Source organism: Bombina bombina, chromosome 12 (genome assembly GCF_027579735.1).
Source record: "Bombina bombina isolate aBomBom1 chromosome 12, aBomBom1.pri, whole genome shotgun sequence".
Classification (NCBI taxonomy): domain Eukaryota; kingdom Metazoa; phylum Chordata; class Amphibia; order Anura; family Bombinatoridae; genus Bombina; species Bombina bombina.
The window spans coordinates 94,355,875-94,379,118 of record NC_069510.1 but is presented as its reverse complement, the minus strand read 5'-3'; positions in this window follow the sequence as shown (position 1 = coordinate 94,379,118).

Sequence of the window (23,244 nt, the reverse complement as noted above, 5' to 3'; positions counted from 1 at the left end):
ATTATGCCTTTCACAGAAAAAAAATATCAGTAGCATATCAGTCTGATCCTGCCCAATGACAGTGCAGCGCCGAAATATCAGGCAATTCTTCTCTGAACAAGAGAAAACAACAAACCCCAGACGTACGTTTTGGCCTCCCTTGGGCCTCGTCAGTGAGGTGCAGTTGCATCTCTCTAGGGCATATGTGCAAGGAGTCCACGTCTGGTTTCCCCTTTTTACGTATAGGGAGACCCAAGAGTAATTTGCATACAAACAAGAAAATAGAGAGACGCACTCAAATGAGACTGAACAAAAGCTAGAAAAACTTCTATGTTTGTCCACAAGGCCAGTGCCACTCAGAGTGCAGTCTCTTTTAGCACATTATCCTGTAGCATTTCAGACTGACCCTGCCCAATGACAGTCCAGCGCCGAAAGGCATAGTGTGCTAAAAGAGACTGCCCCCTGAGTGGCACTGGCCTTGTGGACAAGCATGGAAGCTTTTCTAGCTTTTGTTCTAAGTTGAGTGCGTCTCTATATTCTCTTGTTAGTAGAGATCTAGCCCAGGATCTGAAGCAGGAGTACATTGAGAGGCCAACAGGAGGAGGCTGAAGGATAAATCCCACCACACCTGAGGAAGGCTAGTGACAAACTCCCAAGGGAGAATTACTCTCACTGCCAGTTTACTCCTGTACACCCCTCTTTTCTATTCCCAGCTATCTGAGGGGGATAATGGGTCTCACATAGGTCTGAGAAGCCCTGTTAACATTATCACTGAATAGTTCTTTAAAATTCTACCTTCCCCTGTGGAGTCAAATAAATAAGACTGAGGTGTACAGGGAAATGGGAGTGATTACAAGCTCCTAGTATGTTGGGTATTTTTTGCCTCCTCCAAATGGATTGGAGTTTAATCGCACACATGATGGCTCCTGGGGCAAGATCCGATATACGGCATAGTTTTCGGCGCAAGCGAGGGAACCCGCGCCGCCCGTAGTTTCACCTTGCACATCGGGGTATTACATATACCCCGCCGGGAGCTGCTAAAGTGCCGTAAGTCGGATAAACTAGCGATGTCCAGAAATGAGCGTAACTACAAATTTCTGGAGTCGCCAGTGACTTACGGCACTTTAAAAACTGCCTGCGCCTGAAAAAAGAAACTAAAATATTAAATCTCCCGTAACTGTCTAACACGCCTCCCAAAAATAGCCCAACACGTATACCCCTATATCCGCAATCCCCTCTCTCACTCCTAACAATAAATGTATTAACCCCTAGACCGACAACCCCCCACAACGCAATAAGCCTAATTATTAACCCCTAAACCGCCAAAGCCCACACCGCAATAAACCTGTCCTAGTACTAACCCCTAAACCGCCGCTTCCGGAGCCCACCGCCACCTACATTATATGTATTAACCCCTAAACCGCCGCTCCCGGACCCCGCCGCACCTAAATAAAGTGTTTAACCCCTAAACCGCCGCTCCCGGACCCCGCCGCCACCTACATTAAATTTATTAACCCCTAATCTGCCCCCCTACACCGCCGCCACCTACATTAAATGTATTACCCCCTAAACCTAAGTCTAACCCTAACACCCCCCTAACTTAATTATTATTTAAATAAATCTAAATAATATTAATATTATTAACTAAATTATTCCTATTTAAAATTAAATACTTACCTATAAAATAAACCCTAAGATAGCTACAATATAATAATTACATTATAGCTATTTTAGAGTTTATATTTATTTTACAGGGAATTTATTTTAACTAGGTACAATAGCTATTAAATAGTTAATAACTATTTAATAGCTACCTAGTTAAAATAATTACAAAATGACCTGTAAAATAAATCCTAACCTAGGTTACAAATACACCTAACACTACACTATCAATAAATTAATTAAATTAATTAACTACAATTATCTAAAATAAAATACAATTAAATAAACTAAACTATAGTACAAAAAAACAGACACTAAATTACAAAAAATAAAAAAATATTACAAGATGTTTAAACTAATTACACCTAATCTAAGCCCCCTAATAAAATAAAAAAGCCCCCCAAAATAATAAAATTCCCTATCCTAAACTAAATTACAAATAGCCCTTAAAAGGGCCTTTTGCGGGGCATTACCCCAAAGTAATCAGCTCTTTTACCTGTAAAAAAAAGAAATACAATACCCCCCCAACATTACAACCCACCACCCACACACCCCTACTCTAAAACCCACCTGATCCCCCCTTAAAAAAACCTAACACTACCCCATTGAAGATCACCCTACCTTGAGCCGTCTTCACCCAGCCGGACCGAAGTCTTCATCCGATGGGCCAGAAGAAGACATCCAGACCGGCAGACGTCTTCATCCAAGCGGCATCTTCTATCTTCATCCATCCGACGAGGAACGGCTCCATCTTGAAGACCTCCGGCACGGAACATCCTTCTAGGCCGACGGCCTAACGACGAATGAATATTCCTTTAAATGACATCATCCAAGATGGGGTCCCTCGAATTCCGATTGGCTGATAGGATTCTATCAGCCAATCGGAATTAAGGTAGGAAAAATCTGATTGGTTGATTTAATCAGTCAATCAGATTGAAGTTCAATCCGATTGGCTGATTGGATCAGCAAATAGAATTGACCTTGCATTCTATTGGCTGATCCAATCAGATTGAACTTCAATCCGATTGGCTGATTAAATCAACCAATCGGATTTTTCCTACCTTAATTCCGATTGGCTGATAGAATCCTATCAGCCAATCGGAATTCGAAGGACGCCATCTTGGATGACGTCATTTAAAGGAATATTCAATTGTCGTTAGTCCGTCGGCCTAGAAGGATGTTCCGCGCCGGAGGTCTTCAAGATGGAGCCGTTCCTTGCCGGATGGATGAAGATAGAAGATGCCGCTTGGATAAAGACGTCTGCCGGTCCGGATGTCCTCTTCTGCCCGGATAGGATGAAGACTTCTGCCGGTCTGGATGTCCTCTTCTGGCCCATCGGATGAAGACATTCGGCCCGGCTGGGTGAAGACGGCTCAAGGTAGGGTGATCTTCAATGGGGTAGTGTTAGGTTTTTTTTAAGGGGGGATCGGGTGGGTTTTAGAGTAGGGGGTGTGTGGGTGGTGGGTTGTAATGTTGGGGGGGTATTGTATTTCTTTTTTTTACAGGTAAAAGAGCTGATTACTTTGGGGCAATGCCCCACAAAAGGCCCTTTTAAGGGCTATTTGTATTTTAGTTTAGGATAGGGAATTTTATTATTTTGGGGGGCTTTTTATTTTATTAGGGGGCTTAGATTAGGTGTAATTAGTTTAAACGTCTTGTAATATTTTTTTATTTTTTGCAATTTAGTGGGTTTTTTTGTACTATAGTTTAGTTTATTTAATTGTATTTTATTTTAGATAATTGTAGTTAATTAATTAATTAATTAAATTAATTTATTGATAGTGTAGTTTTAGGTGTATTTGTAACTTAGGTTAGGATTTATTTTACAAGTAATTTTGTAATTATTTTAACTAGGTAGCTATTAAATAGTTATTAACTATTTAATAGCTATTGTACCTAGTTAAAATAAATACAAAGTTGCCTGTAAAATAAATATAAACCCTAAAATAGCTACAATGTAATTATTAATTATATTGTAGCTATCTTCGGATTTATTTTATAGGTAAGTTTTTAGTTTTAAATAGGAATAATTTAGTTATTAATAGTAATATTATTTAGATTTATTTAAATAATAATTAAGTTAGGGGGGTGTTAGGGTTAGACTTAGGTTTAGGGGGTAATACATTTAATGTAGGTGGCGGCGGTGTAGGGGGGTCAGATTAGAAGTTAATATATTTAATGTAGGTGGCGGTGGTGTAGGGGAGTCAGATTAGGGGTTAATAAATTTAATGTAGGTGGCAGCGGGGTCCGGGAGCGTGTAAGACTATAAGAATGTTGCAATGAATAATATATTAGTTTGAAAATAAAACCACATAAAAATTTTTTTAAGTGTATATATATTTTATAGTAAAAGATTTATAATCCTTATTGGTATGGTCTGTTCTTCCACCCTCCTTCATTTCCTCTTTTGGCTGGGCTGTGATGTATAGCGCAGTCCCACCCACTCTCTAAATAGGCTTTTTAAGGGCTTCAAAGCGGATGGACTTAAAGATTGTCAAATGACACACAAGTTGATTGGATGTTCACTGGAATCGTCGTAAAAAAAAAAAAGTTCATCCAAGGGCTGGTATAACATTGCAAGATAAGCATTACTATAAGAACTAATTTAATCTTTCCACAGAGGGATTAACAACAAAAAAGGTACCCATATACTTTTTAATGGCAAAGATTACATTTATGGCATTTGATTAGTTAGAGTTTACCATCATTTTAAGCAGAGTTACCAATGTGCTTCTTCTGTGAGTTATACCAGGTGAACTGAAACGAGCTGAAGTTTGCTCTGGGGAGGCATAGATACCAAAACTTCACAAATAGAAGAGTGCAAATATTCCCTAAAATTAGAAGAGGCATCTATGTAACCTCCCAGCGACCTACCCTACATATAAAGGCATCTTAGTCAGCACCCCTATAACACAAACAGTTTCCCACAAATAATGTAAAGAGACAGTACCCAGGAGTGACTCTAAGCTATAAAGTGCCCCAAACCTGTCAAAGAAAAACCTATGTGTGTATTGTCCCCAGGATGTGTGTACAATTAACATTATACATACCAATAGCCTGTGGGCTATGTGACTGCTCCTCTTAACCTACCTGTTAGAACTTGCGCCACCATTCTTACCCAGTTGCGTGCAGCACAACAGCCCATTCTGGTTAGTAGAGAACTAACAAGAAAATAGAGAGACACACTCAACTGAGACAGGACAAAAGCTAGAAAAACTTCTGTGCTTGTCCACTCAGGGTGCAGTCTCTTTTAGCACATTATGCCTTTCACAGAAAAAAAATATCCTGTAGCATATCAGTTGGACCCTGCCCAATGACAGTCCAGCGCCGAAATATCAGGCAATTCTTCTGTGAACAAGACAAACAACAAACCCCAGACGTACGTTTTGGCCTCCCTTGGGCCTTGTCAGTGAGGTGCAGTTGCATCTCTCTAGGGCATATGTGCAAGGAGTCCACGTCTGGTTTCCCCTTTTTTACGTATAGGGAGACCCAAGAGTAATTTGCATACAAACAAGAAAATAGAGAGACGCACTCAACTGAGACAAAACAAAAGCTAGAAAAACTTCTGTGATTGTCCACAAGGCCAGCGCCACTCAGAGTGCAGTCTCTTTTAGCACATTATCCTGTAGCATTTCAGACTGACCCTGCCCAATGACAGTCCAGCGCCGAAAGGCATAGTGTGCTAAAAGAGACTGCCCCCTGAGTGGCACTGGCCTTGTGGACAAGCATGGAAGCTTTTCTAGCTTTTGTTCTAAGTTGAGTGCGTCTCTATATTCTCTTGTTAGTAGAGATCTAGCCCAGGATCTGAAGCAGGAGTACATTGAGAGGCCAACAGGAGGAGGCTGAAGGATAAATCCCACCACACCTGAGGAAGGCTAGTGACAAACTCCCAAGGGAGAATTACTCTCACTGCCAGTTTACTCCTGTACACCCCTCTTTTCTATTCCCAGCTATCTGAGGGGGATAATGGGTCTCACATAGGTCTGAGAAGCCCTGTTAACATTATCACTGAATAGTTCTTTAAAATTCTACCTTCCCCTGTGGAGTCAAATAAATAAGACTGAGGTGTACAGGGAAATGGGAGTGATTACAAGCTCCTAGTATGTTGGGTATTTTTTGCCTCCTCCAAATGGATTGGAGTTTAATCGCACACATGATGGCTCCTGGTCTCTCACCACCATATGAAAAAAAAAGGTATTAACTCAAAAGAGGTGGTAAATAAAACAACTTACCTCTTCCTCCATTCCAAGGCTCTGAAGAACAGTTCTATCTTAAACTTTTTGGGAAGCTTGAGACCTGTTTAAAAATATTTAATAAAGAAAACATACAAAGTTAGTTTACAAAAATATAAAACATATAAAAAAACAGAAATAAAATGGTTTAACGTAAAAGAAATGGTAAATAAAATAGCTTACCTCTTTCTCCGTTTTAAGGGTTTGAAGAACACTTCTATCTAAAATGTCTTGGGAAACTCGAGACCTGTTTAAAAGATATTTAAAAAAAAAAAAAACATACAAATTTAGTTTAGCAAAGTATAAACATCTAAATGCTTTTATCAAAAACACAAATAAATCAGTTAAACTCAAAAGAGATGGTAAATGAAATAGCTTAACTCTTTCTCCATTCTGAGGGTTTGAAGAACAGTTCTATTTAAAACTTCTTGGGAAGCTCGAGTAACGAGACCTGTTTAAAAAATATTAAAATATACAAAGTTAGTTTACAAAAAATATAAAATTTATGTTACCTAATAAATTAATTTAATTTATGGTAGTGAGAGTCCATGATCCATTACTCCTGGGAATTACTCTTCTCTACCACTAGGTGGAGGCGAAGGATTGGATTTCCAAACCCCAAGAGCCCTAGAAAACCCCTCCCACCTCACACATACTTCAGTCTAACATATAGCCAAGCAAAGTGAGGTAAGAAAAAGAAATAGGAGCCATAAAAGAAGTAGGGAAAAATTACGTGCTAAAGAAAAAATGAACCCTAAAAAACATCAGGGTGGGGTCTTGTGGGCTCTCACCACTATGAAAGAAACCATACATTAATTTCTCGTTCATACAGGCGGTGCGAGTCCGCAATCCATTACTCCTGGGAATGAATACCCAAGCTGTAGAGTCCACAAGTAATAATATAAACGGAGGAATTTAAAAACATTTTTTCACTGAAAAATAAAATCCACAGCCCCAATATTTTTTGCTGTTGTTTTTTTTAGTGCACTTACAAATATATCACACAGGCAAAAAGCACCTTCCTACCAAAGGCTGCTTCAGAAGAAGCAAAAATGGTAGAATTTTGTAAAATTATGCAAAGAAGACCAAGTAGCTGCCTTGAAATTTGGTCAATTAAAGCCTCATTCTTAAAGGCCTATGAAGTGGCAACTGATCTAGTAGAATGAGCAGTAATCTATTGCAGTGGAGGCTGACCTGTTTCCAAGTAAGCCTTGTGAAGCAATAGTTTTACCAAAGATGCTAAAGAAACAGCAGAAGCTTTCTGACCTTTCCTGGACCAGAAAAATTAATGAACAAACTGGAAGTTTGTCCAAAGGCCTTAGAAGCATCAATGTAATACTTCAATGTACTAACACCATCCAAATTATGCAAAGATATTTATGAAACATTCTTAGGATTAGGATATTGTTTTCTGAAGAAACAACCTTAGGCAAAAAAATAAAAAATAGTTTGTAAAACTGCCTTATCCTCATGAAAAAAAAAAATCAGATAAGCAGGATTACAAAATAGAGTAGATAACTCAGAAACTCTAGCAGAAGAGACAGGAGAAGCCTGCAAAACCCTTAACACCAAGTTAAGATTCCATGAAGGAGAAATTAGCTTGATCACAGGTTTGATACGAACCAAAGCCTGAACAAAATCATGAATATCAGAAAGATTAGAAATCTTCCTATAAAATAAAACTGAAAGAGCAGAAATCTGCCCCTTCAAAGAACGGGCAGATAAACCCTTATCCAAACCATCCTGTAAAAACTGCAGAATCCTAGGAATTCTAAAAGAATGCCAGGAAAAAAACATGATCCAGACACCAATAAATAAAGGCTCTCCAGACCTTATGATAAATATTTCTAGTTATAAGCTTTCAGGTCTGAGTTAAGGTTTTAATCACAGAATCAGAGAAACATCTGTGTTTAAGAACTAACCGTTCAATTTCCAGGCCATTAAGTTCAGAAACTTCGGATAGAAAAAAGGACCTTGAGACAGAAGATAAGAGGCCAAGGAGGACAACTGGACATCTGAACTAGAGCTGCATATCAAATCCTGCGAGGCCAAGCTTGGGAAATCAGGATCACTGAAGACTTTTCTAGACATCTTTGAAATCCCTCTGGGTAGGAGTACCAGAGGAAGAAACAGATAAGCAAGCTGAAACAACCAAGGAGCTACTAGAGCATCCACTCACTCTGTTTGAGGGTCCCTTGTAAAGTACCTGGGAAGTTTTCTGTTCAAACAAGAGGCCATCAGATCTATCTCTGGGAGACCCCAAAAATTCACAATCTGATTAAACACATGCCAGGTGAAGAGACCACTCCCCTGGATATAGAGACTGACGCTTCCACCTTCCCAGTTGATCCCCCTTGAAATATGAATTGCAGAGACTAGACAATAATTGATTCCTGCCCATGAGAGAATTCAAAATACTTCCATCATGGCTAAGGAACTGTGAGTTCCCCCTGATGGTTAACATAAACTACTGCTGTGACACTGTCTGACTGACAGTGGAGCTGAGGCTCTTTTTCAACAGAGGCCAGGCTAGAAGGGCCCAGAAAAATAACACAAAGTTCTAGAACATTTATTGATAACCTTGCCTTTCCGAGGATCCCAAACACCCTATACTCTCAAGGACTCTCAGAGACCCCAAAAACAGCTCCCCAACCTGAGAGACTTGCATCTGTAGTGATCACAGTCCAGGTAGGATGAGCAAAAGAAGCCCCCTGAAAAATAAACTGATGATCCAGCCACCAAGTTAGAGACTGACTTTTACTGGGATCCAGAAATATCCTTTGAGACAGCACTGACAAAGCATATAAAGTTGATTCTGCAATTATGAGACCCAGAACTTCCATTCAAAGAGCAGCAAATGGAAAAGAGAGAGACTGAAGGGTAAGAGAAGCTGACACCAATTTTGACCTTCTCTGTTCTGTTAGAGAAAAGCTCTTGGAGACTGAATCTATTTGAAATCCTAAAAAAAAAAGCTTCCTTTGAGGAATCAAAGAACGTTTTGGTAAATTGATCCTCCAGTCATGTTGTTAAAGAAACAAGAGCCAGTTGGTGTGAGATTCTGCTAAAAGAAAAAGACGGAGCTTGAACCAAGATGTTGTCCTGGTAAGGAAATACTGCAATACCCTGTGTTCTGATTACAGCCAAAAAGCACCCAGAACTTTTGTGAACATTCTTGGAGCTGTAGCCAGACTAAATAATAGAGCTACAAACTGAAAATGTTTGTCCAGAAAGGCAAACCTCAGGAATTGGAAGTGTACTTTTTGTTTTAGCTGCCATTTCTCTCACCTGTGTTCTCTTCTTGTCTGAAGCAGAGTGTGTAACACTGCTCACTACACCCAGGCTCCCTCTTATGGCCAAACTGGAGAACATCATCAGTGAGAGACAGGTTGCAGTCTCAGAATTATGATGTCATCACTTTCTACTTTCAGTTCAGTCTGCCTTTGCTTGCGTTGTCTCTGACCTCTCTGTGAGTTCCTGTGTTCCTGATTCTGTGTATACCTGGCTTGTTTGACGTCCCTTCTGGTTCCTGATACCTGGCTTGTTCCTCACTCTGCTGATCTTTGTGTTCCTTACCCCGGCTTGTCTGACTACTCGCTTTGGCTCCTGACCGGCTCATCTGACTACCAGCTCTGGCTTTGACTCCTGGCTTTTGGACTCTTTATTATTATTTTTTAATTTTTTTAATAAAGGTATGATTAATTTAGCAATTCACGTCTCTGCCTGATTCCTGGTACCCTGAAAGAATTAGGAGATGAAGGTAAGCATGCTTTAAATATATTGTGGACATAAAGTGAACTTGCTGAACAAAAGGCAGAAAAGTCTGAATAGTTTCCATTTTGAAAGATGGAACCTTTACAAATCTGTTAAGACTTTTTAGATTCAAAACTAGTCTGAAAGTACCCTCCTTTTTTGGAACAATCAAGAGATTTTAATAAAATCCCATCCCCTGTTCTTGCAAAGGTACTGATACAATCACTCCCATAGCTTCCAGATCTGAGACAGATTGGAAAAAGTTTGAGACTGGACAGAAAGAACCTCCCTCTTGTTCTGAATCATATTCAATACACCTGAGAAACTACGTTCAGAACCCTGGGATCAGGAACAGAATGAAACCAAACCTCCTGAAAGAGGCCCAACCTGCCCCCTACCAGAACCTCTGGATTGGAGGCCGCACCTTCATGCAGTCTTGGCAGTAGGGATAGATTTCCTAGCCTGTTTAGACTTGTTCCAGTTACCATTGGTCCTCCAGACAGGGCCAGAGGTACCCTGCTTTTGAGCAGAGGAATCAGCCTTTTGTTCTTTTTTAATGATGAAAGGAATGAAAACGATTAGCAAGTTTAAGATTTCCCTCTAGACCTTTTGTCCTGAAGAAGAAAAGCTCCTTTACCACCAGCAACAGTAGATATAGTAGGATCTAAATCAGAACCAAACAATTTCTTTCCCAAAAAAGAAAGAAACAATAATCTGGATTTTGTGACCATATCACCAGATAAGGATTTAAACCATAAAGCTCTCCTGGCTAAGATTGCCAAAGACATCCTTTTGATATCAATTTTCTTAATATCAAATATAGCATCACAAACAAAAGAATTAGCATTCTTAAGCAAACCCAAAAGATTTTCCATGACAGGAGCACCAGAACATTGTTTTGTTAGACTGGATAACCAGAGAGTATATGCAGCAGCCACATCAGCTAAAGAAAAAGCTGACCTAAGTAAATAACCTGCTTGTAAAAAAGGCCCTTTCTCTTGTAAGGTGTATCCAGTCCACGGGTTCATCCATTACTTGTGGGATATTCTCCTTCCCAACAGGAAGTTGCAAGAGGACACCCACAGCAGAGCTGTCTATATAGCTCCTCCCCTAACTGCCACCCCCATTCATTCTCTTGCAACTCTCGACAAGAAAGGAAGTATCAAGAGATATGTGGTGACTTAGTGTAGTTTTACCTTCAATCAAGAGTTTGTTATTTTTAAACGGTACCGGCGTTGTACTGTTTTACTCTCAGGCAGAAATTAGAAGAAGAATTCTGCCTGGAGGTTTGATGATCTTAGCGGTTTGTAACTAAGGTCCATTGCTGTTCTCACACATAACTGATGAATATGGGAAAACTTCAGTTGGGGGAACGGCTGCAGTTTACCTGCTTTGAGGTATGTTCAGTATTTTTATTTCTAGAGAGATGTATAAGTTCTAGAAAATGCTGACAGAGCCTGTGTATATGAGGTAAGCCTGATGCAGTGATTTAACAGCGACTGGGATCATGCTTACAAAACAGGGTAATACTCATGTTAATATTCATATTACTTAGTGACAAAACGTTTACATGACTTCATAAATAGGACGTTTTTTCTCTGAGGGAGATAAGTCTTTATTTGGGGCCTAGTTTCCACATGGCTAGTCAGATACTCCTAGGAGTATTTTCTTAAGGCCCCTCTGACTTCCAGTACATGGTGGGAGGGGCCTATTTTAGCGCTCTAACTGCGCAGTTTTAATTCAGACTGAGACATCCAGCTTCCCTAGAGGAGTCCTCTGGCATCTGAGGACCATTTCAAAGGGGTTATTTCTGCACAAAATCGTATTTAAGGGCAGGTAGGAGCCTCAGCAGAGCTGTGGCAAGGTGCTCAATTGACTTTTAACGTTTTTTAACGTTTTTTCAATCCGGTTTGGGGCCTAAGGGGTTAATCATCCATTTGCAAGTGGGTGCAATGTTGCTTTAGTCCCTTACACACACTGTAAAAATTTCAAAGACTTTACTGTATTTTTACACTGTTTTGCAGTTTAAGTGCTAGTTTTTTTCTCTTAAAGGCACAGTAACGTTTTTGCTTAATTACTGTTTCACATTTATTAAAGTGTTTTCCAAGCTTGCTTGTCTCATTACTAGTCTGTTAAACATGTCTGACATAGAGGAAACTCCTTGTTCAATATGTTTGGAAGCCATGGTGGAACCCCCTCTTAGAATGTGTACCAAATGTACTGAAATTTCTATAAACTATAAAGACCATATTATGGCGCTTAAAAATTTATCTCCAGGGGATTCTCTGACTGAAAAGAGGGAGATTATGCCATCTAACTCTCCCCATGGGTCAGAACCTATAACTCCCGCTCAAGTGACGCCAAGTACATCTAGCGCGTCTAATTCTTTTACCTTACAGGACATGGCGGCAGTTATGAATGCTACTCTCTCAGAGGTATTCTCCAAACTGCCAGGGCTACAAGGAAAGCGAGACAGCTCTGGGGCTAGAACTAATACAGAGCTTTCTGACGCTTTAATGCCTGTGTCCGGTATACCCTCACAATGCTCAGAAGCCTAGGCAGGTGAGCTTCTATCTGTGGGTGACTTTTCAGACTCAGGGAAGGCGTTACTTCAGTCTGATTCTGAAATGACAGCGTTTAAATTTAGGCTTGAACACCTCCGCTTATTGCTTAGGGAGGTTTTAGCGACTCTGGATGACTGTGACCCCATTGTGGTTCCAGAGAAATTGTGTAAAATGGACAAATTCTTTGCATTACCTGTTTACACTGATGTTTTTCCAGTCGCTAAGAGGTTTTCGGAAATTATTACTAAGGAATGGGATAGACCAGGTGTGCCGTTCTCTCCCCCTCCTGCTTTCAAAAAGATGTTTCCCATAGATGCTGCCATACGGGACTCGTGGCAGACGGTCCCTAAGGTGGAGGGAGCAGTCTCTACCCTAGCTAAGCGTACAACTATCCCCGTTGAGGACAGTTGTGCTTTCCTAGATCCTATGGATAAAAAATTGGAGGCTCTCCTTAAGAAAATTTTTATACATCAAGGTTTTATTCTCCAGCCTCTTGCATGCATTGCCCCAGTTACTGCTGCAGCGGCTTTTTGGTTTGAGTCTCTTGAGGAGGCTCTACAGGTGGAGACCCCGCTAGACGATATTCTAGACAGGATTAAAACTCTTAAGTTAGCTAACTCCTTTATTTCTGACGCCATTTTTCATTTAGCCAAGCTAACGGCTAAAAATTCAGGTTTTGCCATTTTGGCGCGTAGGGCGCTATGGCTTAAGTCCTGGTCAGCAGACGTTACTTCAAAGTCTAAGCTTCTTAACATCCCCTTCAAGGGACAGACCCTATTCGGGCCTGGTCTGAAGGAGATCATTTCTGATATTACTGGAGGAAAAGGTCACACCCTTCCTCAGGATAGGTCCAATAAGTTAAGGACCAAACAGAATAATTTTCGTTCCTTTTGAAACTTCAAGAGTGGCGCAGCTTCAGTTTCCTCTAATGCAAAACAAGAGGGAAATCTCGCCCAGTCCAAACCAGTCTGGAGACCTAACCAGGCTTGGAACAAGGGGAAGCAGGCCAAGAAACCTGCGGCTGCCTCTAAGACAGCATGAAGGAGTAGCCTCCGATCCGGGACCGGATCTAGTAGGGGGCAGACTTTCTCTCTTCGCCCAGGCTTGGGCAAGAGACGTCCAGGATCCCTGGGCATTAGAGATTGTTTCCCAGGGATATCTTCTGGACTTCAAAGCTTCATCTCCAAAGGGGAGATTTCATCTCTCACAATTATCTGTAAACCAGATAAAGAGAGAGGCATTCTTACGTTGTGTTCAAGACCTACTGGTTATGGGAGTGATCCACCCAGTTCCAAGGGAGGAACAGGGGCAGGGCTTCTATTCAAATCTGTTTATAGTTCCCAAAAAAGAGGGAACTTTCAGACCAATTTTGGATCTCAAGATCCTAAACAAATTTCTCAGGGTCCCATCCTTCAAGATGGAGACTATCCGAACCATCCTCCCTATGATCCAGGAGGGTCAATATATGACTACCGTGGACTTAAAGGATGCTTATCTCCACATTCCGATTCACAGAGATCATCATCAGTTCCTCAGGTTCGCCTTCTTAGACAGGCATTACCAGTTTGTGGCTCTTCCCTTCGGGTTAGCCACGGCACCAAGAATCTTTACGAAGGTTCTAGGGTACCTACTGGCAGTTCTAAGGCCACGGGGCATAGCAGTGGCTCCTTACCTAGACGACATTCTGATACAGGCGTCGACTTTTCAAATCGCCAAGTCCAATACGGACATTGTTCTGGCCTTTCTGAGGTCTCACGGGTGGAAGGTGAACGAAGAAAAGAGTTCTCTCTCCCCTCTCACAAGAGTTTCCTTCCTATGAACACTGATAGATTCAGTAGAAATGAAAATTTTTCTGACAGAGTTCAGGTTATCAAAGCTTCTAACTTCCTGCCGTGCTCTTCATTCCACTTCTCGGCCGTCAGTGGCTCAGTGTATGGAAGTAATCGGCCTAATGGTAGCGGCAATGGACATAGTTCCGTTTGCCCGCCTACATCTCAGACCACTGCAACTTTGCATGCTCAATCAGTGGAATGGGGACTACACAGATTTGTCCCCTCTGCTAAATCTGGATCAAGAGACCAGGGATTCTCTTCTCTGGTGGTTATCTCGGGTCCATCTGTCCAGGGGAATGAGTTTCCACAGGCCAGAGTGGACTATAGTCACGACAGATGCCAGCCTTCTGGGCTGGGGTGCAGTCTGAAACTCCCTGAAGGCTCAGGGTTCGTGGACTCAGGAGGAAGCCCTCCTTCCGATAAACATTCTGGAACTGAGAGCGATATTCAATGCTCTTCAGGCTTGGCCTCAGCTAGCTTCGGTCAGGTTCATCAGATTTCAGTTGGACAATATCACGACTGTAGCCTATATCAACCATCAGGGGGGAACAAGAACCCCCTGGCAATGTTGGAGGTTTCAAAGATAATTCTATGGGCAGAGGTTCACTCTTGCCATCTCTCAGCTATCCATATCCCAGGAGTAGAGAACTGGGAGGCGGATTTTGTAAGTCGGCAGACTTTTCATCCGGGGGAGTGGGAGCTCCATCCGGAGGTATTTGCCCAGCTGATTCAACTATGGGGCAAACCAAAACTGGATCTGATGGCGTCTCGTCAGAACGCCAAGCTTCCTTGTTACGGGTCCAGGTCAAGGGATCCCCAGGCAACGCTGATAGATGCTCTAGCAGTGCCCTGGTCCTTCAGCCTGGCTTATGTTTTCCCACCATTTCCTCTTCTCCCTCGTCTGATTGCCAAGATCAAGCAGGAGAGAGCTTCAGTGATTTTGATAGCACCTGCGTGGCCACGCAGGACTTAGTATGCAGATATGGTGGAAATGTCATCCCTTCCACCATGGACTCTGCCGCTGAGGCAGGACCTTCTACTCCAAGGTCCATTCAAACATCCAAATCTAATTTCTCTGCGGCTGACTGCTTGGAGATTGAACGCTTGATTTTATCAAAGCGCGGTTTCTCCGAGTCAGTCATTAATACCTTAATTCAGGCTCGAAAGCCTGTCACCAGGAAAATCTATCATAAGATATGGTGTAAATATCTTCATTGGTGTGAATCCAAGGGTTACTCATGGAGTAAAGTCAGGATTCCTAGGATATTATCCTTTCTCCAAGAAGGATTGGAGAAGGGATTGTCAGCTAGTTCCTTAAAGGGACAGATTTCTGCTCTGTCTATTCTTTTGCACAAGCGTCTGGCGGATGTTCCAGACGTTCAGGCGTTTTGTCAGGCTTTAGTTAGAATCAAGCCTGTGTTTAAACCTGTTGCTCCGCCATGGAGTTTAAATTTAGTTTTTAAAGTTCTTCAAGGGGTTCCGTTTGAACCTCTGTATTCCATAGATATCAAGCTTTTATCTTGGAAAGTTCTGTTTTTGGTAGCTATCTCTTCGGCTCAAAGAGTTTCAGAGTTATCTGCCTTACAGTGTGATTCCCCTTATCTGATCTTCCATGCAGATAAGGTAGTTTTACGTACCAAACCTGGGTTTCTTCCTAAGGTGGTATCGAATAAGAATATCAATCAGGAGTTTGTTGTTCCGTCACTGTGTCCTAATCCTTCTTCAAAGAAGGAACGTCTATTACACAATCTTGACGTGGTTCGTGCTTTAAAGTTTTATTTACAAGCTACTAAGGATTTTCGTCAAACATCTGCATTGCTTGTTGTCTACTCTGGACAGAGGAGAGGCCAAAAGGCTTCGGCATCTTCTCTTTCTTTTTGGCTGAGAAGCATAATCCGTTTAGCTTATGAGACTGCTGGCCAGCAGCCTCCTGAAAGAATTACAGCTCATTCCACTAGAGCGGTAGCTTCCACATGGGCTTTTAAAAATGAGGCCTCTGTTGAACAGATTTGTAAGGTGGCGACTTGGTCTTCGCTTCATACTTTTTCTAAATTTTACAAATTTGATACTTTTGCTTCCTCGGAGGCTATTTTTGGGAGAAAGGTCTTGCAGGCAGTCGTGCCTTCCGTTTAAGTTCCTGCCTTGCCCCTCCCTTCATCCGTGTCCTAAAGCTTTGGTATTGGTATCCCACAAGTAATGGATGAACCCGTGGACTGGATACACCTTACAAGAGAAAACAAAATTTATGCTTACCTGATAAATTTCTTTCTCTTGTGGTGTATCCAGTCCACGGCCCGCCCTGTCACTTTAAGGCAGGTGTTTTTTTATTTTTAAACTACAGTCACCACTGCACCCTATAGTTTCTCCTTTTTCTTGCTTGTCTTTGGTCAAATGACTGGGGGTGGCAGTTAGGGGAGGAGCTATATAGACAGCTCTGCTGTGGGTGTCCTCTTGCAACTTCCTGTTGGGAAGGAGAATATCCCACAAGTAATGGATGAACCCGTGGACTGGATACACCACAAGAGAAAGAAATTTATCAGGTAAGCATAAATTTTGTTTTTATGGAAGGACTCTAATTTGCTATCTAGAGGCCCAGTTGTAGAACTTTTCTCCCATTTCTGCGATGAGATTTTTTTAGTGAAGCATTTTCTGTAGGTCATTTTGAAATAAAATAAAATGTTAAATTATGCATTTACACTAAAGTATTATCTCAATTGCAATGTGTTGATTAACTGGAGAATAAAGCTATTTTTTAAGTTTTATAATATAATGCAGCAGCTGCAAATTTGGCTGCAACAACAACAAAAATTTTAATTTTTTAAATGTATCTTGAATGTTTGTTTCCTTCTTCTCTAGGTCTAACATCACCAAGAGAAACCATCACAAGTCACAGCTTTGCAGACAGGGAAAGGCTAGGGGGCGGGGTTGAAAAAACTCTGAGAGCCAGTCAACAATAAATAAAAACTTACAAAGTGCAGCCAGAGCACAGCTCTCTTTGAAGAGAATAGCCTGATGAGGAGCAGCATTGCAAAGTGAAAGCACTAACAGTTCCTGCATGTGTCCCATTCTTTCTGCAGACATGCTGCATTTTCTGAGATGACATCTAAGATCACAGCATGTTCTGCCTTGGGGTCCAGAGGGTCCTTAAAAGAAGTACTGTATTCAAAAGGAATAGTACTACGTTTAGCCAGAGTGGAAATGACCCCATCAACCTTAGGAACAGTTTCCCATAACTCAATATTAACAGCAGGTAAAGGATATAACTTTTTAAACCTTGCAGAAGTATTAAAGGGATAGTAAAATTCAAATTAAACTTTCATGATTCAGACAGGGCATGTAATTTTAAACAACTTTCTAATTTACTTTTATCATCAAATTTGCTTTGTTCTCTTGTTAATCTTAGTTGAAAGCTAAACCTATGAAGGCTCATCTAAATGCATTTGACAGTTTTTCACAGCTAAAGAGCGTTAGTTCATGTGTTTATATAGATAACAATGTGCTCATGCACGTGAAGTTATTTAAGAGTCAGCACTAATTGCCTGAAATGCAAGTCTGTCAAAAGATCTGAGATAAGGAGGCAGTCAGCAGAGGCTTAGATACAAGGTAATTACATAGTTAAAAAGTATATTTCTATAACAGTGTTAGTTATACAAAACTGAGGAATGGTAAATAAAGGGATTATCTATATTTTAAACAATAACATTTTTGGTGTTTACTATCCCTTTAAATTAATGTTCTGGTTTAGACTATTCCCTACAAAATATGTCAGAGACAGCATCAGTAATAGAAAAAAACTTCAGGAAGTTTCACAACAGTTTTAAAAACTGAATTCAAATGATTACAAGGCTTATCATCAGAATTAGGACCTTTAACCCCTAAAGTAATTAAAAGAGAACAAATATGCTCAATTTTAAATAAAAATGAAGAAATATCAGGTTCAATATCAGGTGAAAACTCTTCATCACCAGAGGATACTTCACCATATGAAGACATAAGAGTATCCTTGCCTCAGGGCACATAGTACTGGTAGAAGGTAAAATCACAACTAACCTTTTATGCTTATTTGAAGACAGGAGAGCAGCCAGCGCCTTAGAACTGCAGCCTTGGTAAAGTTTTTCAAACTTGGTGAAACATTCTCAGCTTTCTCCTGTAATGAGCAAACAGAAGAAGCATAAATACCTAGGGAAACAGTTATTAGGTTGGTCTGATTGCATTAAGAAATTTAAACATAAGCCACATAAATGAGCTGGAGAAAGTAGTTCAGTCTTTTCACAATATGCACACGTAATGGTAGAAAGGTGTTCAGTGGACTCAGCTTCTAGGGTAGATTTAGGGACAGAATCAGATAGCTCCATTATGCCATTAAACAAAGTAAACACTAAAACACTACAGCCCCTTAAAAAAACCCTTGAGGAATGGAAATAGCTTACCCCCTCCTAAGTAGCTGCAAAAAATAAAACAGGAAATATTAACATTTGACAGTTGATTAACGCTCATCAGCAAGGAAAAAATGTGTGCATGAAAAATACTGTCAGCTATAAGGGATTTTGTGCTCCAAAACCTGATGTGCGCATAACCAAACGAGCTTGTGCTAACACATCAAGCGTAACCCGGCAAAAGTGCGGAAAAAAAAATCATAGTAAACTAAAGGGACGTGTGCTAACCCAATGGCAATTAACCGAACATGCGCAACCCTGATGCATATAAACCAAAAAGCCGACGGGTGAAATTCAAACTAATCAATGCGTGCAAAATAGCTGGGGGAATGTTACAGATTCTGTCCCAGGGCTATATACACACAAGAAAATATACATATAAAACAAACAGTGCCCATACATAACTTTAAGAGTGTCTATATAATAATAAATAATACTTACCAATAGACACGCGTCCACTAACAAAGCAGTAGACAGCCAAACCAATACTGAAACATATCAGCAGAGGTTATGAATAGGAGTATTTTGTAGATCCATAGAGGGAGGCAAAAGACAAGCCACTGCGACCAATTATGGAAGGTTTATAAAAGCAATTCCCATGAGGTGAATAAAGAATCAAACACCATACCCCACATACATCCCTCTTACACACACTGTATTCTGAGGGGAAACCGGGCCTCGACATGAACTGAAAACCCCTCTCTCAGAAGAATCAAGTGCACATATTCATTCTTCAACCACCTCCAACGGAGGCAAAGTAAAGACTGAGGTACGTGTGAGGTGGGAGAGGTGGTATAGGGCTCTTGGGGTTTAGGAATCTTTGCCTCCTCCTAGTGGTAGAGAAGAGTAATACCCAAGAGTGAAGGACTCTCACCACCTCTATGAAAATAATTAAAAAAAATATAAAAGATGGGTGAAGAAATTTGCTACATGATTAGTGTCCTAATAAGGATTTACACCTATATAAAATTAGAAATCTTATAAAAAGTACTAATTAACTTAATATAAATATTGACTCCAAAAAAAGAAAATTAAAAAAATAATCTAATTCTTTTAAACAAAGTAAGCTATTTTGTTAAAACCTGTTTGACAAGGCAAACAAAATAGACTGTATTTTTAATAATTTTATTAAACAAATAACACCTTTATTCTTTAGGTATCTTTTATTGAAGAAATAGCAATGCATATGGGTGAGCCAACCACATGAGGCAACTATGTGCAGCCACCAATCAGCAGATACTAAGCCTATATATATATATATATATATATATGATTTTCAACAAAGGATATCAAGAGAATGAAGCAAATTAGATACTAGCAATAAATTGGAAATTTGTTTAAAATTGCATGCTCTTTCTATATCATGAAAGAAAACATTTGGGTTCATATCCCTTTAATTGTGCCTAATAAAAACAAACTGTGTGATGTGATTTAATGATTTAGTTTGCCTGCTTTCCTTGTAATTTAAAGTGAAGGTTAATTTGGATGAATTAGTGCCCAGTTTTTAATAAACCTATTAAAAACAAGGGCACTTTAATTCATCAAAATTGACATTTCACACCTATTCTTTAAAAAACGTACCTTTTAATGCGGAAAGCCGCTCCAGTGATTCCCCCGGCAGTCAGAAAGCCTCTTCTTACGTCAGAAATGACAAATCTGGTTTCCTTCAATCACGACTATCCCCCCGGGGGGGAATCATGGCCTGATGCAACACAGTGATTGGAGGAAGCCGGATTTGTCATTTTGGACCCGCGAAGAGGGCTTGCGACGGGTGGAGGAAGTGCTGGAGCGGCTTTCAGGAGTAAAAGGTAAGTTTTTGAAGAAAAGGAGTGAAATGTCAATTTTGATGAATTAAAGTGCCCTTTTTTTTAATAGGTTTATTAAAAACTGGGCACTAATTCATCCAAATTGACCTTCACTTTAACTCTGAAGCATGTTTTTCCACTGCCTTCAAAGATGCTGGAATGGGTCCTGCAGACGTCCTAACCCCTACAACATTATACACAGTGATTGCTTGACCAATACAGTAACCTGTTTCTACTTGTTCCTAAAGGAGCTAAGATAAATATTAACAGCAAATAATATTAATGCAAATAGTCAAAGGCAACCAACATATAAATACCTATTCAGCTATTAAAACAATATGAGATTGCATTACTTTAAAAAAGAATAATGATATAGTATTGCTTACCAGTCTTCACAAGATGTACTATGGTTAGTAAAAGTAAATATTAATATGAAATTATTTGGTCAGCTCACATGAACTATAAAAAGCAGCTACTGTTTATACAATATAAGGCTGCACTTTTACTTATGTTATGTTTAGATATTATTTTGTCTGCAGCAAATGCAACTCATTTCAGGATATTTTAAAAGTCTATAAGAAAAGGGTAAAACATTTGTCTCTATGGGGCAGATGCAATTACTCACCCAGAACTACGTTTGTTGTTTGACAGGCAAAGTAAATACGCCGCACAGCTATGTGAACAGTGACACCTACTGGTCAAAGGTGGAATCTACCTTAATCATGAATAAGCATTAGAGCTGCAGATGAATCAGTTTATATATTATTATAAAGTGTTATTATTACACTAGGAGCAGTAATCAGCCTGATAATACTTACAATACATTAATATCACCATTATAATGTCTATTAAAACGTATGACATATGTTGTGAGCACTCGCTTAGTGCAACTGTAGGAAGTAAGTGGTAAATAAATAGTAATACAGGACTCGGTCAGCCAATGAGCTACTCCTTTGTGGTAACCAATCAGAAGGAGGTATTAGGAGCGCGAATATAAGCTCCGGTGTAGCGGTGCCCTCTGTGGCAGTGGCACTGTGTCACACCTGCTGCTTATTATGGTGTCTGTGTTAAAGAGCAACAAAACTGAAGTAATAAGGAACCAATAATAGAAATAAATATGATGAAATATAACTTTTATTTAGTGACGCCTGAGAAAATAATGCTACTTGTAAAGTGTTCCTGACAGGAACTTCTCACAGATTATTATCATTATTTTTTCCCATCAATTTTGGTCACTATATTGTATTTCCATTTTAGACTTTTAAGGCTGTGACACACTGCAAGCGATGCGGCGCGAGGCAAAGCAGCTGCTTTGCTCCGCGTCGCATCGCTTCTGAAGTTCAAATATTTCATCTCTGAGCGCTTAGCTACGCGACCTGACGCAGCAGAGTGCTCAGAGATGAAAAGGCAGGACACACTGAGCGCGCACAGCTGCATCTACACGCTGCGCGTCGCTCTGCTTGCAGTGTGTCACAGCCACAGCAGTAGTGCGTTAAGGCAGGGGAGTACGGGTATCTGTTGCCCAGGGGGCAAATACACCACAGTGCTCAACCATCCTTCAAATAATAACAGGTGAAGCGAAGCAAATAGAAAATAATAAATAAAAAGCCTTTAAAAAATTTATTAAAACTATACCTTGAAAACCTCTAGAATCTGATATAATAAAAACAAACATAAAATGCAAAAAAAAACACAACATATTTATTATTTATAAGATAAAACAGAATGGAGGGGCGCCTCATGTGTGGTATCATCTATTAATTAACAACGAGTCACAGAACTATTGCCAAATGGGTACTCACAAATTTGGAGAGCACACTTATGTGCTGGTAGGGGCGGGCTGCAGAATCAGAAAGGTGTGACAGCTCACCCAATTGAAGGCGCTCTTGGCGTAAGATGGTGGTGCTATAAGGGAGACAAGAAATACGGGCACCACATGTGCAGACTATTAATGATACAACCACAACAGATTCCTTAATGTGGAGGGTACTCACATATTCCCAGAGCACACCAATGTGCTTGTAGAAGCAGGCTGCAGATTGGTAGAGGTGTGGCAGCTCACCCAAACTCTAGGTATCTTGATATTTGTATGATAATGTGTTCCCTCAGGTGCTGGGCTGGTCTCTCATAGGTGAACAATGGCAGATGGTGGGTAGAAATAAATCCACTCAAAGGATAAAAGATATATCCAAATTTATTTAAAAAAGCATAAAAGTTTTAAAAACAACAGCACAATGATTGCTGATGAGAGTGGATAACAGGGTGTCCAATAATCACCCAATCATGCAACGCGTTTCCCGGTTCACAGACCGTTTCATCAGGCATAAAAAATCATCATCATGATTAGGTTTTTTCAATATTTATTATTTATACCAATATTGTACTCAGAATCAATTCTAAGAGACACTGAAACTAATAAACTTCAGGTAGTGAAATGTAAAGATGCAGTGGTGTCTGTAAATGCCTCAGGTACCTACCAGCCTGACTATAATAATGTAGACTCAAGACAAATAATAAAGTAGTGAAATTGATGTTTATTTCATGTAATTGGCAAGAGTCCATGAGCTAGTGACATATGGGATATACAATCCTACCAGGAGGGGCAAAGTTTCCCAAACCTCAAATTGCCTATAAATACACCCTCACCACACCCACAATTCAGTTTTACAAACTTTGCCTCCTATGGAGGTGGTGAAGTAAGTTTGTGCTAAGATTTCTACGTTGATATGCGCTTCTCAGCATTGTTGAAGCCTGATTCCTCTCAGAGTACAGCGAATGTCAGAGGGACGTGAAGGGACTATCACTTATTGAATATGATGATTTCCCTAACGGGGGTCTATTTCATAGGTTCTCTGTTATCGGTCGTAGAGATTCATCTCAGAGGCGTAACTAGAAACCACAGGGCCCAGGTGCAAGAATCTAAGAAGGGGCCCCCCCACCGCCCCTCCCCCCTCCAAAAAAGTTGAATTTAATACATTTTTTTA